Raw genomic sequence first — 16,199 nt, 5'->3', positions numbered from 1 at the left:
CCTATATAAGGGCCTTAACCCACCCTCTCATTCCATACGAATTTCCTAACCCTATGAGAGAGGAGAGAAAAGAGGAGGAAAGATTGAGGAGAAGAGAGAGAGAGAGAGAGAGAGAGAGAGAGAGAGAGAGTTGTTGGGATTCATTCTCACCACTCCACGTGCCGAATCATCTCTCCCGTGTCACTACACCGTCAAATCAAAATCCATTTTTGAGTAAGAAATTTTAACCCCAATCTGTTTTAGGAATCCAAATAGAGGAATCGGTGAAATAGCTAACTTATTTCATGATTTATGAGCCGTTGTGCGGTAGACAAAGGCGTAGTGTACGAACTGTGTTCGTAACCAGTGTATCAGTGGAAGGTGCGGACTATAAACATTTAGGTTATGGTTTTCAAGGCTTTTAATGTCATTTAATGATTTATGACTGACTTGATTGCTATCACATGTACTTAGATGCGATGTTTTCCGTGTATTGCACATATATATGAAATATGTTGAATATAATGCATTCTATGTGTTTGTTGAAATATTTGAATGAATATGAAATTATGATTTATACTTGCCATGATTTCTAATTGAGAATACATGATTGTTGTATGTATGACAACTCCTTTGCAAGAGGATTTGCCATAATAGATGTTATAACTAAATTATTACATGTATGTTGATATGTGTAGTTTAAGTGTATGATAAAATGCCTGAATGAGAAGTTGCTTGTTGAAATGTATTTAATAAGGGCGTTGAGATAAGATTCTCAATTACCTTATTTATAGTTACGGTTTCCTTCATATAACCTATCTTGCTACTACGTGAGTTATGGATGAAATGCCTATGTATGACAACATGTGTACTATGTGTTTGTTAAAATGCTAAAATGAGATTTACATCTGAATTGGTTATCACATGCTATATTGACTATTACATATGAATGCCTATTGTGTTTGAATATGATTGAGATTAATACATAGCCCAGACAATCGGTAACAGTTAACGATCTGTGGCTCAACTAGTTTCGCCACAACGGATACGTTCGATAAATCTGAGTCGTACGATGATTATTGACAGTGGTTAGGCCACAAGGAGTGCGTATGCACTCCATGTCGACTAATTTAACGTGTGCTTGTACCAGTCGAGCTTGTCAAGTAACCCGATTGGTCTAATGTATGTTCACCATGTATGAACGTTACTATTTGAATCTAAGGTACCGCTTACTATTGAAAAGCCCGTTTAACCTTGGTACCACAATTTGCTAAGACTCATGAGCTAGGCATGGTGGTATGAGACACCGTGGTCGTGTTGTTGGCCTACGTTGGGGTGACGAGCTTCCCCATAGTGTCCAGTGAGCAACCCAAACTCGTGAGCCGAATATGGTGGTATGGGACACTGTATTCGAGCTGTCGGCTTATGCTAAAGTGACGAGCCTTTCCTATAGTGACCTTGAGTATAAACTAGGCCCACGCCGAGGTGACGAGCATCCCGTAGTGACCTGAACTTGCCTGTCCACTGTTTTTAAATCAGGGGTGACGTAACCCTATAACTTGCCTATCGTATGTGATTAACTAGGATTGACGACCTTATATGGATCATTGTTTGGGTAATTGATATAAAGGGAAATACCTTAGCTTCCCGAGCCTGCTGTATGAATAAACTTAACTAAGTATTGGCTAACACGATCATGCACCACATTGCATGTGCTTTAGCGAGGAAGTGTACATGTCCGGAGTGGTGCATGCCGTGATCGTGAGATGATGTTGCTAAGGGAGTGCATGCGAGGGCATGCATCATTACAGCATATCATTCCTGCATTAATAAGAGTACTTAGGATATGAGTGTTATACTGCTTTATCATTACTACTTGATTGGATTGATAACATGTTAACCTTTGCCTTATATACCATTGAGTTGATTACTCACTCCCACTTTGGGACAGTGTTTTAAAACATCAACTAGACTCTGTTGTAGCTTCAGGTGATAGCGATGTTTATGAGGTGGAGCCTGACTTTTATGATGACGAGGAGGAGTTCTCCTACATGTAACTCTTTAGCGGGTCTATGTAGACTTGAAGTTATGTTGACGGGGTCACAGGGATACGGATTAGATGCCATTACATTGTATCATTTTGTAAAATTTGAAACTATATATGTAATTATTTAACCTGGTGACATGTTCATACTCTGGGGACTTATAACCACTTATATGTTTTATATAGTTATCATAGTCTTCCGCTTGTGTAATCTAATTGTCTCCGGAGTATGATAGGCTGATTTAGTGTAATCCCATTCATATTTAATGCACTAATACGGACAACATTTAATCATCATTATATATGTTGCATAAGTGATGCGTTGGAACTCGGGAGTTGAGCTTCTGCTCGACCCTCGATTTTTGGGGCGTTACAAGTTGGTATCAGAGCATGATTTGGATTAAACTGGACCTGGGTTATGGGCATAACGCACATTGAAGTACTTTGACTTAAGAGGGGGTGATGAAACCTAGAAACAATTGTCGGATTCCAAGTTTCACCGACAGGCGAAACTGACCGTTGAAATCAGATCCATAGGTATCTGTAATCATGCGAGATGATCCCATTCCTTTTCCAGACAGTCCATCGACGGGTTTAGGCAATGAATTGGTGTAGTCCACACTCAATAACCCGAAAAGCGTGAATTTACACGAGATAGAGCCTGAAATTGCACTAAACGAACTCAAGGGCCTAAACTGCATAAAACAAGGGGACCCGAGGTGGGCCCCGCATATTTACGACACCTCGGGGGGGGGGGGATGCCATCGCCCCTAGGTCCAGCGGACCGCAATGGCATCACGCCTAGGGCGAGGCCTCGTGGTCCACAGACAGCAGGCTAGTCGGGCCGCTACGGGCTGGCCATTGTACACACGTGTCAGGCCCACGAAATCATGTGGGGGCCCCTTATACCTCCCCATTTGCTTTATTTCTTTCATTTTCACTCTAAGCTTTCTAAATCCCCCAAAATCTCATTTTTTTCTCTCAAACCTCTCCTCCATTCTCATATCATCTTCTTCTTCATCACTGCATACACACCTCCCACCATTCCTTTCAAACCCATCCCCTATCTCCCTTATTTTCCTCCTATTTGGGCACACAAACCCTCCCTGGTGTTTCAAAAATCTCAAGGTCCAACAACGCATCCTAGCCCTCTATTTTGTTTCACTCTCATGGCTCTTTTTGAACTAATGGTGGCCATATTTTTGCTTTCTACACTTCTTTCTCTCATGGGAAAGAAGAGGGCTTCTACAGATGAAGCTGGGCCTAGCCGCTTTACCCATTCAAGGAGGTAGAAAGGCACTGAAGTTAGCATAAGCGTCGATTGGGAGCTAAGGATGAAGTGGGATCTTGATCCCCAGATTCCTCTCGAAAGAGCTCTACTGGCGGATATGGCATATAGAAGGTTTCAAGGCCGTAGGGTTCTCTTTGAAGCACAAGTGGATGAGAAACTATTTGGGCTTTATCTGGCGATGGATCTCCTGTTGGACGCTGGTTGGGGTCCCATATTTGAGGGCAAGTCTTGTGCAAATGAGTGCACTGTCTGAGCCTTCTGCGCCCATATACAAGAACCATTGCTGGAGCCTTTACAGTTATCTATCCCCGTGGGAAGGCTGGAAGCCATTATCAATGTGGACTTGATAGCCTGAATCATGGGGATGTTGCGTGGAGAGGTACATGCTAGCGAGAGAAATCTCAGGAGCGTGTGTGAAAGAGATCGCCGCACGCGATTTCTTTATGGCCGATTGATCCACTGGAATCGAGGCAATTACCTCTTGGTGTCCAAGATGACTCCTGACTTCCACTTGCTCCACCACATCTTCACATACAATGTGTATCCCAGGTGGAGTAATCACAGCGAATGCACGCGTTTGATGGTAGACTTCCTATACCGAGCTAGACAAGGAGACAAACTGTGCCTACCTACGTATGTACTACTACAAATAGTTTAGACCACCCGCTCTCATAGGACAGACATTTCACTCCCATTCGGCCGACTTATATGCAAGCTTGCTCATGAATTCGGCTACAGACTTAGCTCAGAAAAGCTTGCGCCGATCCATTTCATCAACGACACTACTCTCAACAACATGGGTATTGGGCCATGACAATGTCAAGCCCGACTCGATGAGAGTGAGGATGAGACGGGAAGTGAAGAGGAGGAGAGTGATGAAGAAGAGAACGAAAATGAGATAGAGGAAGGAAGCGAGGAAGAGGGAGAGCAGGAAGAGGAAGAAGAAGAGGCCCAAGACTCTGATGAGGGCTCTCCAACTGCTACACATGAGCACCACCATGATCGGGCTGCTTTAGAAACCTACTTGGCTCAGATCGAGGAGGGCCAAGTCGCTCTGTGACAGGAGGTCAAGGAGACCCGGGTCGAACTTGAAGAGAATAAGGTCTTCATGAAACAAAAATTTAAGAAGGTGTCTCGCACCTTGAAGGCTCTCCTGTTTTGTCTGTAGGAAAAGGGTGCTCCTCCACCATCACCAGATTCAGACGACCAATCCTATGTTGTAGTCGTCAATGGGTCTTTTCTTTCCTTGCTTTTCTTGCTTTCTATGTTACAGCCTTGATAGGCTTAGTATTAGGGTAGAGTTGTTGATGTGTTTTGGTGTTTAAAGCTTTGTTAGATTAGCTCACATGCATCTTCTGTCATGATCCATGTAAGACCACATCTCATGTATTGTGACAATTTTGGTTAAATGAAATGTATGTAGCTCCTTCTGCTATGAAATATGTAGAATGCTTAAGAAATTGAGTATTGTTATGCAAAAATCTTACACATGTTGCACCCTATGTTGTATATAGGGAATGCCACCTAAGGTTACTCGGAGTATGATACGTCTTACACTTGGCGAATTGAGTGACGGGGCACCTCCCCTAAGCGATAGCCACACGGACTCCAGTTTGGGCCCTGACAGTGACATTATGCCGGATCCTCAGCAGGCCACTAGCCCATAAATGGGCCGACACCTCTTGCACCACCGGTTCCAAAACAGAACCATGCATCTTCATCAATGCCCCACATGCCTCAGGCGGCTTCTCCTCCTGATAGGTTGGAGTAGATGATGCTCCTTATGCAGCAGTAGCAGCAGATTTGGACCACCATCACCGAGGCCCTTGGCTAAAACATGAATGTGGTTCTACCTGCACCACCTATGCACCCTGCTGGGAACCTAAATGCCAGTGGCTTATTTAAGCGATTCCAGCGCTTCCAACATCCTACTTTTGCGGGTACTCATAGACCCGAGGAGGCCGAATATTGGCTTAACCGCATGTCTCAGATGCTAAAGCCGCTGCACTGCACTGAGGTAGAGCAGGTTGAGTTGGTCACATATATGTTTGAGAAGGAAGCCAGTCTCTAGTGGGACAGCATTCTACGGACAGTGGCTGTTAAGCATGTTTGGACATGGGAAGCTTTTGAGACCTGCTTCTATGAGAAATACTTTCCCCTCACCTACCGTAACGAGAAGGAGAGTAACTTCCTTCGCCTCTATCAGGGAGGAATAACTGTAGATGAGTATGAAAATAGGTTCACGGAGCTGGCCAGATACGCTCCCTTGATATTGGCAGACGAGTCAATGTGAATGCGGCGATTTTCTGAGGGTCTGCGACCTGAGATACGTACAAAGATGTGTTGCGCTAGCATTCCCAACTATGTTGAGCTAGTGAACATGTCTCTACGAGCTAAAAGGATGGGGACAGACTATCCCGTTCACGCGTATTCATGGGTCCAAGGCCTCGACTAGATTTGCCTATCAGACCGTTCCTCAGCAAGAGGTCAGAGCAAATTCGCCTCCCAGACTTATGGCTCCACCAACTCAGTTGAGGTGAGCAGACTTATGGTGCACTTACTGCAAGAGGTCGGGCCACACCGACACTTACTGCTTCACCAGGATGAGGGACAACGGCTTTGCACCTCCGCAAAAGATCAACCGTCAGTTATCTCAGGCCATCTTAGCCTTACCTCTACGATCAACACCACCTGCACCTCGATTTAGGTTGCCTCAATGGCCTATGACACCGCAGCCGAACTGTTCTTAATAGGCACAAGTACATGCACTTGAAGCTGAAGCATCTGAGTCAGCAGCTATAGTGCCTTTAGCCTTCGAGGTCACTGCCCACATCCAAGGTACACCCGTATTTCTGTTAGTGGATACTGGCACTACCAAAAAAAGGGGCAAAGGCTACGGATAAAATCCGTAGTCATAGACCTATGGCTACGGTTTTAGTCCGTAGCTAGTCCGTAACACGACCATCGTCGTAGGTGCTATGACAATAGGTCTGGAACCTATGGCTACGGATTTTAGCTATAGGTTTAATAGCTACAGATATAATCCATAGCAATTATATCTGTAGCAAAAACTTCAAACAACTACGGATATTATTTGTGGCTGAAAGTATGTAGCAATAGGCCAAAATTGAAAAGGCTAAGCTGTTTGATTGGTGGCTACGGATTTAATCTGTAGCTATAGCATAAACAGCTACAGATATAATCTGTAGCAATTATATCTGTAGTAAAAACTTCAAACAGCTATGGATATTATTTGTAGCCGAAAGTCTGTAGCAATATGCCAAAATTGAAAAGGCTACACCTGTCTGATTAGTGGCTACGGTCAATATCCGTAGCTATTTTGTACATTGAAAAATTAAATCATTTGTTCATTCAGTTACCACCTGTACAATCATTCATTCATTCAATTACAATCATTCATTCATTCAATTACAATCCTTCATTCAATCAATTACATCATTCATTCATTCAATTACAATCCTTCATTCAATCAATTACAATTACAATCCTTCATTCAATCAATTACAGTAATGTTGAAAATATAAATCTTTGGCTTCATTAGAGAAATGTGCTCGACTTCACCCTAAAATTTCAACAGCTTCGTATATTCCATCATCCTACAAACAGTCATGTCATTCATAAATTAGAATGCCCATTGGGGTAACCACTTTTTTTTTCTTAATGAATTAAAAAAAAAACTTAAAGAGGAATGAAATTGACACAAAAGAAATGGTCTCACCATATGATTATAGGTTTTGATTTAGGTTTAGGTTATAGGTTTAGGTTAAGGTTAGGCTATAGGTTATAATTAAGTTTAAGTTATAGGTTATAGGTTTTGGTTTTGGTTTAGGTTAAGGTTGAGGTTTAGGTTATAGGTTATAGCCTTTGGGAACTTGATTATAGGTTAAGGTTTAGGTTTAGGAAATCGGGTTAGGGTTCGGGATCGGGTTTAGGATTGGGTTTTCAAGTTTAGGTTTAGGTTAAGGAGTTAAGATTAGGATTAGGTGTAGGTTTGGGTTTAAGGATTTGAGAATACATTTAGGTTTTAAGTTTAGGTTTATGTTAAAGGTTTAGGGAAAGGTTATAAGTTTGGGTTAGGTTTAGGTTTAGGTTATAGGTTATAGCTAAAGGGAATTGAGAATGGGTTATGGTTTAGGTTTAGGAAATCGGGTTCAGGTTCGGGATTGGGTTTAAGTTTGGGTTTTTAAGTTTAGGTTTAGGTTTAGATTAGGGAGTTGAGATTAGGATTAGGTGTAGGTTTAGGTTTAGGGAATTAAGTTTAGGTTATAGGTTTAGGTTTAGGTTAGGTTTAGGTTATAGGTTTTGGGATTTGGGAATAGTTTTAGGTTATAAGTATAGGTTTAGGTTAGGTTATAGGTTAAGGTTTAGGGATTTGAGTTTAGGTTATAGGATTAGGTTACAGTTTAGGTTTAGGTTATAGGTTTTGGGATATGAGAATGGGTTCGGGTTTAGGTTGTAGGTTTTGGTTTTGGTTTAGGTTATAGGTTTTGGTTTAGGTTATAGATTTTTGGATTTGAGAATGGGTTCGGGTTTAGGTTATAGGTTTTGGTTTAGGTTATAGGTTTTGATTTAGGTTATAGGTTATAGGTTTATGTTAAGGTTTAGGTTTAGGTTAAAGGTTTTGGGATTTGAGAATGAGTTCAAGTTTAGGTTATAGGTTTTGATTTTGGTTTAGGTTATAGGTTTTTAGTTTAGTTATAGGTTTAGGTTTATGTTATAGGTTTTGGAATTTGAGAATGGGTTCGGGCTTAAGTTATAGGTTTTGGTTTTGGTTTAGGTTATAGGTTTTGATTTAGGTTATAGCTTATAGGTTTAGGTTAAGGTTTAGGTTTAGGTTATAGGTTTTGGGATTTGAGAATGGGTTCGGGTTTAGGTTATAGGTTTTGGTTTTAGATTAGGTTATAGGTTTTGGGATTTGAGAATGGGTTCGGGTTTAGGTTATAAGTTTTGGTTTTGGTTTAGGTTTAGGTTATAAGTTTTTGGATTTGAGAATGGGTTATGGTTTAGGTTTAGGAAATCAGGTTCAGGTTCGGAATTAGGTTTAAGTTCGGGTTTTCAAGTTTAGTTTTAGGTTTAGGTTAGGGAGTTAAGATTAGGATTAGGTATAGGTTTAGGTTTAGGGAATTGAGTTTAGGTTATAGGTTTAGGGAAAGGTTAGGTTTAGGTAATAGGTTTTGGGAGTTGGGAATAGTTTTAGGTTATAAGTATAGGTTTAAGTTAGGTTATAAGTTAAGGTTTAGGGATTTGAGTTTAGGCTATAGGTTTAGGTTTAGGTCTAGGTTTAGGTTTAGGGAATTGAGTTTAGGTTATAGGTTTATGGAAAGGTTAGGTTTAGATTATAGGTTTTGGGATTTGAGAATAGTTTTTGGTTATAAGTATAGGTTTAGGTTAAGTTATAAGTTAAGGTTTAGGGATTTGAGTTTAGGTTATAGGATTAGGTTTAGGTTTAGGTTTAGGGATTTGAGTTTAGGTTATAGGTTTAGGTTTAGGTTTAGGTTTGGGTTTTGAAATTTGAGAATGGGTTCGGGTTTAGGTTATAGGTTTTGGTTTCGGTTTAGGTTAAAGGTTTTGAGATTTGATAATTGGTTTGGGTTTACATTATAGGTTATAGGTTTTGGTTTTGGTTTAGGTTATAGGTTTTGATTTAGGTTATAGGTTAATGGTTTAGGATAAGGTTTAGGTTTAGATTATACATTTTTTGGATTTGAGAATGGCTTCGGGTTTAGGCTATAGGTTTTGGTTTTGGTTTAGATTATAGGTTTTGGTTTTAATTTTGATTATATGTTTTGATTTAGGTTATAGGTTATAGGTTTAGGTTAAGGTTTAGGGAAAGGTAATAGGTTTTGATTTAGGTTATAGGTTATAGGTTTAGGTTTTAGGTTTAGGTTTATGTTTTGATTTATGTTATAGGTTATAGGTTTAGGTTTAGGTTTAGGTTTAGGTTATAAGTTTTGGGATTTGAGAATGGGTTCGGGTTTAGGTTATAGGTTTTGGTTTTGGTTTAGGTTATAGGTTTTGGGATTTGAGAATGGGTTCGGGTTTAGGTTATAAGTTTTGGTTTTGGTTTAGGTTTAGGTTATAAGTTTTTGGATTTGAGAATGGGTTATGGTTTAGGTTTAGGAAATTGGGTTCAGGTTCGGGATTGGGTTTAAGTTTGGGTTTTCAAGTTTAGGTTTAGGTTTAGGTTAGGGAGTTAAGGTTAGGATTAGGTGTAGGTTTAGGTTTAGGGAATTGAGTTTAGGTTATAGGTTTAGGGAAAGGTTAGGTTTAGGTAATAGGTTTTGGGATTTAGGAATAATTTTAGATTATAAGTATAGGTTTAGGTTAGGTTATAGGTTAAGGTTTAGGGATTTGTGTTTAGGCTATAGGTTTAGGTTTAGGTCTAGGTTTAGGTTTAGGGAATTGAGTTTAGGTTATAGGTTTATGGAAAGGTTAGGTTTAGGTTATAGGTTTTAGGATTTGAGAATAGTTTTAGGTTATAAGTATAGGTTTAGGTTAAGTTATAAGTTAAGGTTTAGGGATTTGAGTTTAGGTTATAGGATTAGGTTTAGGTTTAGGTTTAGGGATTTGAGTTTAGGTTATAGGTTTAGGTTTAGGTTTTATGTTTAGGTTTAGGTTTAGGTTTGGATTTTGGGATTTGAGAATGGGTTCGGGTTTAGGTTATAGGTTTTGGTTTCGGTTTAGGTTAAAGGTTTTGAGATTTGATAATGGGTTCGGGTTTACGTTATATGTTATATGTTTTGGTTTTGGTTTAGGTTATAGGTTTTGATTTAGGTTATAGGTTAACGGTTTAGGTTTAGGTTATAGGTTTTTTGGATTTGAGAATGGGTTCGGGTTTAGGCTATAGGTTTTGGTTTTGGTTTAGGTTATAGGTTTTGGTTTTAGTTTTGATTATATGTTTTGATTTAGGTTATAGGTTATAGGTTTAGGTTTTAGGTTTTGGTTGTGGTTTTGATTTAGGTTATAGGTTATAGGTTTAGGTTAAGGTTTAGGGAAAGGTAATAGGTTTTGATTTAGGTTATAGGTTATAGGTTTAGGTTTTAGGTTTAGGTTTAGGTTTTGATTTATGTTATAGGTTATAGGTTTAGGTTTAGGTTTAGGTTTAGGTTATAAGTTTTGGGATTTGAGAATGGGTTCGGGTTTAGGTTATAGGTTTTGGTTTGGTTTAAGTTATAGGTTTTTGGATTTGAGAATAGGTTCGGGTTTAGGTTATAAGTTTTGGTTTTGGTTTAGGTTTAGGTTATAGGTTTTTAGATTTGAGAATGGGTTATGGTTTAGGTTTAGGAAATTGGGTTCAGGTTCGGGATTGGGTTTAAGTTTGGGTTTTTTCAAGTTCAGGTTTAGGTTTATATTAAGGAGTTAAGGTTAGGATTAGGTGTAGGTTTAGGTTTACGGAATTGAGTTTAGGTTATAGGTTTAGGGAAAGGTTAGGTTTAGATAATAGTTTTGAGATTTGGGAATAATTTTAGGTTATAAGTATAGGTTTAGGTTAGGTTATAGGTTAAGGTTTAGGGATTTGAGTTTAGGCTATAGGTTTAAGTTTAAGTTTAGGTTTAGGTTTTGGAATTTGAGAATGGGTTCGGGTTTAGGTTATAGTTTTTGGTTTTGGTTTAGGTTATAGGTTTTGGGATTTGAGAATGGGTTCGAGCTTAGGTTATAGGTTTAGGTTTTAGGTTTAGGTTATAGGTTTTGGTTTAGGTTATAGGTTATAGGTTTACGTTAAGGTTTAGGTTTACGTTATATGTTTTGGGATTTGAAAATGGGTTCGGGTTTAGGTTATATGTTTTGGTTTAGGTTATAGGTTTTGGGATTTGAGAATGGGTTCGGGTTTAGGTTATAAGTTTTGGTTTTGGTTTAGGTTTAGGTTATAGGTTTTTGGATTTGAGAATGGGTTATGGTTTAGGTTTATGAAATTGGGTTTAGGTTCGGGATTGGGTTTAAGTTTAGGTTTTCAAGTTTAGGTTTAGGTTTAGGTTAAAGAGTTAAGATTAGGATTAGGTGTAGGTTTAGGTTTAGGGAATTGAGTTTAGGTTATAGGTTTAGGGAAATGTTAGGTTTAGGTAATAGGTTTTGGGATTTAGGAATAATTTTAGGTTATAAGTATAGGTTTAGGTTAGGTTATAAGTTAAAGTTTAGAGATTTGAGTTTAGGCTATAGGTTTAGGTTTAGGTCTAGGTTGAGGTTTAGGTTATAGGTTAAGGTTTTAGGTTTAGGTTTAGGTTTAGGTTTAAGTTTAGGTTTGGGTTTTGGGATTTGAGAATGGGTTCGGGTTTAAGTTATAGGTTTTGGTTTTGGTTTAGGTTATAGGTTTTGGGATTTGATAATGCGTTTAGGTTTAGGTTATAGCTTTTGGTTCTGGTTTAGGTTATAGGTTTTGGTTTAGATTATAGGTTATAGGTTTAGGTTAAGGTTTAGGTTTAGGTTATAGGTTTTTTGGATTTGAGAATGGGTTCGGGTTTAGGCTATAGGTTTTGGTTTTGGTTTAGGTTATAGGTTTGGTTTAGGTTATAGGTTTTAGGTTTAGGTTTAGGTTTAGGTTATAGGATTTGAGAATGGGTTCAGGTTTAGGATATAGGTTTTGGTTTTGGTTTAGGTTATATGTTTTGATTTAGGTTATAGGTTTTAGGTTTAGGTTTTAGGTTTTGGTTTTGGTTTTGATTTATGTTATAGGTTATAGGTTTAGGTTAAGGTTTAGGGAAACGTAAGAGGTTTTGATTTAGGTTATAGGTTATATGTTTAGGTTTTAGGTTTAGGTTTTGGTTTTGATTTAAGTTATAGGTTATGGGTTTTGCTTATAGGTTTAGGTTTAGGTTATAGGTTTTGGGATTTGAGAATGGGTTCGGGTTTAGGTTATAGATTTTGCTTATAGGTTAAGGTTTAGGTTTAGGTTTAGGTTATAGGTTATAGGTTTAGGGATTTGAGAATGGGTTCGGGTTTAGGTTATATGTTTTGGTTATAGGTTATAGGTTTATGTTAAGGTTTAGGTTATAGGTTATAGGTTTAGGTTATAGGTTTTTGGATTTGAGAATGGGTTATAGTTTAGGGTTAGGAAATTGGGTTCAGGTTTGGGATCGAGTTTAAGTTTGGGTTTTCAAGTTTAGGTTTAGGTTTAAGTTAGTGTTGAGGGTCAAATATTGCATATCAGACCCAGTTGTTGCCTAGATTTATGAACATGGTACCGTTTAATAGCTCATTTTAATCATGTTTGTGATGCAGGGCATATTCACGAGCCTGGACGGGGAAAGGGTACTAAAAGCATGGATTTAAAGGTCTGAAGTCACCAAAGTAAGCGACGGACCCTAGGAGACCAAGATCGACAGATTTGCATGCCAGGGATCCAAGAAAATCGAGAAATTGAAGCTCAAGTGGCCTGAAAAGTGTCCAGAATGCAAGATCATACGGTTCCCACCATTTGATCAGTTCGGAACTCCATACGTGGCCTGAGGGCCATAAATTAACCGTACACATCGAATTTCATCTGTTCAGTACCTGTGGAAGTGTCCCAACGGACAGATCAGCCCTAAAATCTTGAGTTGGGGCCCACCTAATGTATGGATATGCTCCATTTTGGTCCCAACTGCTTAAATTAAATGAAAAAGAGGATGGACAGATCGGATTTCTCACATGCATCAAGCTGGGACCCACCATGTGCACGTGGGAGTGCATATGGGCTGTGCACTCGTAGTACACCGAGCGAAGGAAACAGTCAAACTTGTGTTTGACCACAGTTCCGCCCAAACGCAACAGAGCCCGTCTCTGTTTACAATAGACGGATGAACTGTCCGTCCGCCATCTCAGTATGGGCCACCAACAACATGATCGAGACCGTCCATTTGTTTCAGAGGGTCAAACCGACCGTACATATAAGGTCTTTTCTGATCTATGCTTGCATACACAGAAGAATACTGCCCAAATGTGGGACGGAGGCTGAATGAAAGCATCCACGGACCACACCGATTTTGATCCAAAAACAGTGATTCCCACCTGGTTTTTCGAGCAGAATGCAGTGGACGGCGTGGATTTTCCAAAACAAAAGCGATGTGGGCCCCACCATCAGACAGCGTAAGTACGTAGCGCACCCTGTTTCGTAGCCGGACGCTGTCCGGTTTTTGCGGCAGGTTGTGCGCTGTTGGGGGCGATCGGACGGCTGATCTGAACCGTTCATCATGTAGGTCTGCCAAAAAATGCCCAGAGGACGTTCTCCTTTTAGAAAGAAAGCAAGAAAAATGGGAGTGGGAGGCTCCGGAGTTGATTGCGTAAGGTTTATTCACGCAGCCGACTCGTCTGCGGACTCCAGCTCTCCACCGCCCCTGGATGTATATAGGAGAGGGACGGCCAGTTGTGAGGGGGGAGAAAAAAAGAAAAGGAAGGAAGGTGGGACGTGGGCTTGAGATTGGGAAGACAGGGAGTAGAGGGAAGGTGATCAACGTGGAGCAGACTAAGAGGCTAGAGAGCTTCTTCTTCTTTTTAGTTTTATTATAATTTGTTTATTTTTAAGAGATCCAGCTCATCCATGTCTGGCTGAACCTCTTAGCTAGGGCTAAGAGGTGAAGCCTATAGTGAGATGGGAGATTCTATTTCGATGCTTTTAATATAAACTCATGAACTGAATTTGTTTTTAGTTGATTATGGAAGGAATGTGTTTAGTCTTTAATGGTCTATTGTGACTGAAATTACAATGGGCCTGCAATGGCTTTGAATATTTCCTTTTCCCTTTTTTTATGACGTCAGGGAGCCCTGTTGTTCACCATCGTCTCCTGGGCATGGTTGGATGACGGTACCATTCCTGACCTTCATAGCATGTTGATTGGTTGGTAATTAGTTTAATTCTTTTGTTAACTTTGTCTCCTGGGCATGGTTTGGTGATGGAATCCATTCTAATTCATATACCTTTCATCTCTTTAAAATTATATCAGAAGAAGTTCAGTTTAATTTTCATGATTTTTGAAGCAGGCATAAGATCTCCCTGATCTCTACAAGTGGATCCTCTGAATCTCTAGTTCCTTCCTCTGAATTCCTTAAGTTTTAGATAATCATTATACAATTATTCCTTAAATTCTATTTGATTTAGATTGCATCTTAGGCTAGTTCTATTTCTACCTAGTTTCAGGAAACGTACAAGTTTCAGTCCCTGTGGATTCGACCTCGGTCTCACCGAGTTTATTACTACATCACAACCCTATACTTGGGGAGTGAACAAGTTTTTGGCGCCGTTGCCGGGGACTGACGGTTGCGATTTTCTGAAATTAATTAGGTTTAGAATTAATTTAAGATTAGAATTTGACTAACTTTAGTTGTAGACTTTTATTTGATTTCTAGAACTAACTTCTTTTCCTGTTTATAAGATCCTAACATAAGTTTTTAAATTGGTAATTCCTTCCTAATCTCTCTACTTTTTCTACTTTTTAGAATTAGGGTTTAATTTTTGAAAAATTTTAATTCTAGTATTTTTCTATTTTTAGGAAGTAGTTTATTTTTAGAAACTTTCCTCTTTTGTTACTTTCTAATTTTAACTCTTTTAGAATCTAATTTTGTTTCCTAATTTATTTTTAGAATTTTTGTTTAGAAACTAACCTTCCTATTTTGTAGGCCTTTAAGATAGAAATTTTTAATTCAGTAAGCTTTCTCTCTACTTTCTATTTTCCAGTTCTCTTTTAGTAATTTACCTTCTAGTTTAGACTTTTCTTCTTTTAGAAACTGACTTGTTTGTTTTCTTTTGCAGGTCTTTTAACTTAGGGTCTTCAAGTTGGTAATTTCTTTTCAACTCTCTCTCTCTTTCTAGATTTCTTTTCGTTCGAATTTAATTGAGGGCTACGAGTGTTTCATGCCCAAGTGGGCCCGTGACAATACTCGACGTCTCTTGACTGAAGAAGGATTGGTTGAGGGGTTGACTATCCATCGCAGGACTAGACACCGCTCGAAATCCCCTGAGTTAACTGAAGTTATGGCTGAAGAACAACCTCCTCTACTTCCACCCAGGGTGGAGGATACCCAAGATGAGAATGAGGTGCAACAGGCACCCCCGCCTCATACTTTACGAGATTATCTACAACCGGCGGGAGTGAGTACGCCCTCATGCATGATTTTTCCTGAAAACACAGGACAAATGGACATCAAGCCAGGAGTTATCCAACTCCTTCCCAAATTCCATGGACTTGAATTAGAAAGTTCATATTTACATTTGAAAGAGTTCGATGAGATTATAGCTACATTATGTTTTCCTAATGTATCTGAGGATACAATTAGGCTGAAACTCTTTCCTTTTTCCTTAAAAGAGAAAGCTAAGACGTGGTTACACTCACTGCGTCCTAGATCCATTGGCACATGGAACGACATGCAGAGGGAATTCATAAAAAAATTCTTCCCACATCATAAAACGATTACCCTCAGAAAAGCAATCATAAACTTTGCCCAAAAGGAAGATGAAACATTCTTCCAATGTTGGGAAAGGTTTAAAGATTTGGTCAGTTCATGCCCACAACACGGATTTGAAACGTGGCGCATTACAAATTTTTTCTACGATGGACTGACATCTTCTATGCGCCAAATGGTCAAGACAATGTGTAATGGAGAGTTCATTAATAAAGATGTCGACAAGGTATGGGACTACCTCGACAGTCTGGCTGAAAAAACACAATCTTGGGACTATTATCCAAAATCAAACACCACGTCTAGGCCGACTCAATTAAAGGAGAAAGGTGGATTATATCTCTTGAAAGAAGAGGATGATCTCAAGTGTAAAGTGACTACACTCATAAAGAAAGTTGAGGCCATGGAAGGAAAGAAGGATAATGTTAATGAAATTGTTTGCGGCATCTGTGATTGCAACATTCATACAACTGAAAATTGTCCTACAATACCCGC

At 39.3% G+C, this 16,199-nt stretch overlaps 1 non-coding gene across 1 annotated transcript; it reads right to left on the bottom strand.

The window, feature by feature from the left end:
* Positions 1 to 15,717: 15,717 nt before the first annotated feature.
* On the bottom strand, positions 15,718 to 15,824 carry LOC131238101 (small nucleolar RNA R71). Its single transcript, XR_009167518.1, has one exon. It is a non-coding gene; the product is annotated as a small nucleolar RNA R71 (small nucleolar RNA).
* Between the last annotated feature and the right edge of the window lie 375 nt (positions 15,825 to 16,199).

The sequence above is a fragment of the Magnolia sinica genome, chromosome 2, assembly GCF_029962835.1.
Source record: "Magnolia sinica isolate HGM2019 chromosome 2, MsV1, whole genome shotgun sequence".
Lineage (NCBI taxonomy): Eukaryota > Viridiplantae > Streptophyta > Magnoliopsida > Magnoliales > Magnoliaceae > Magnolia > Magnolia sinica.
Note: the sequence above shows the minus strand (reverse complement) of the source record. Positions and strands in the feature narration are given on the sequence as shown.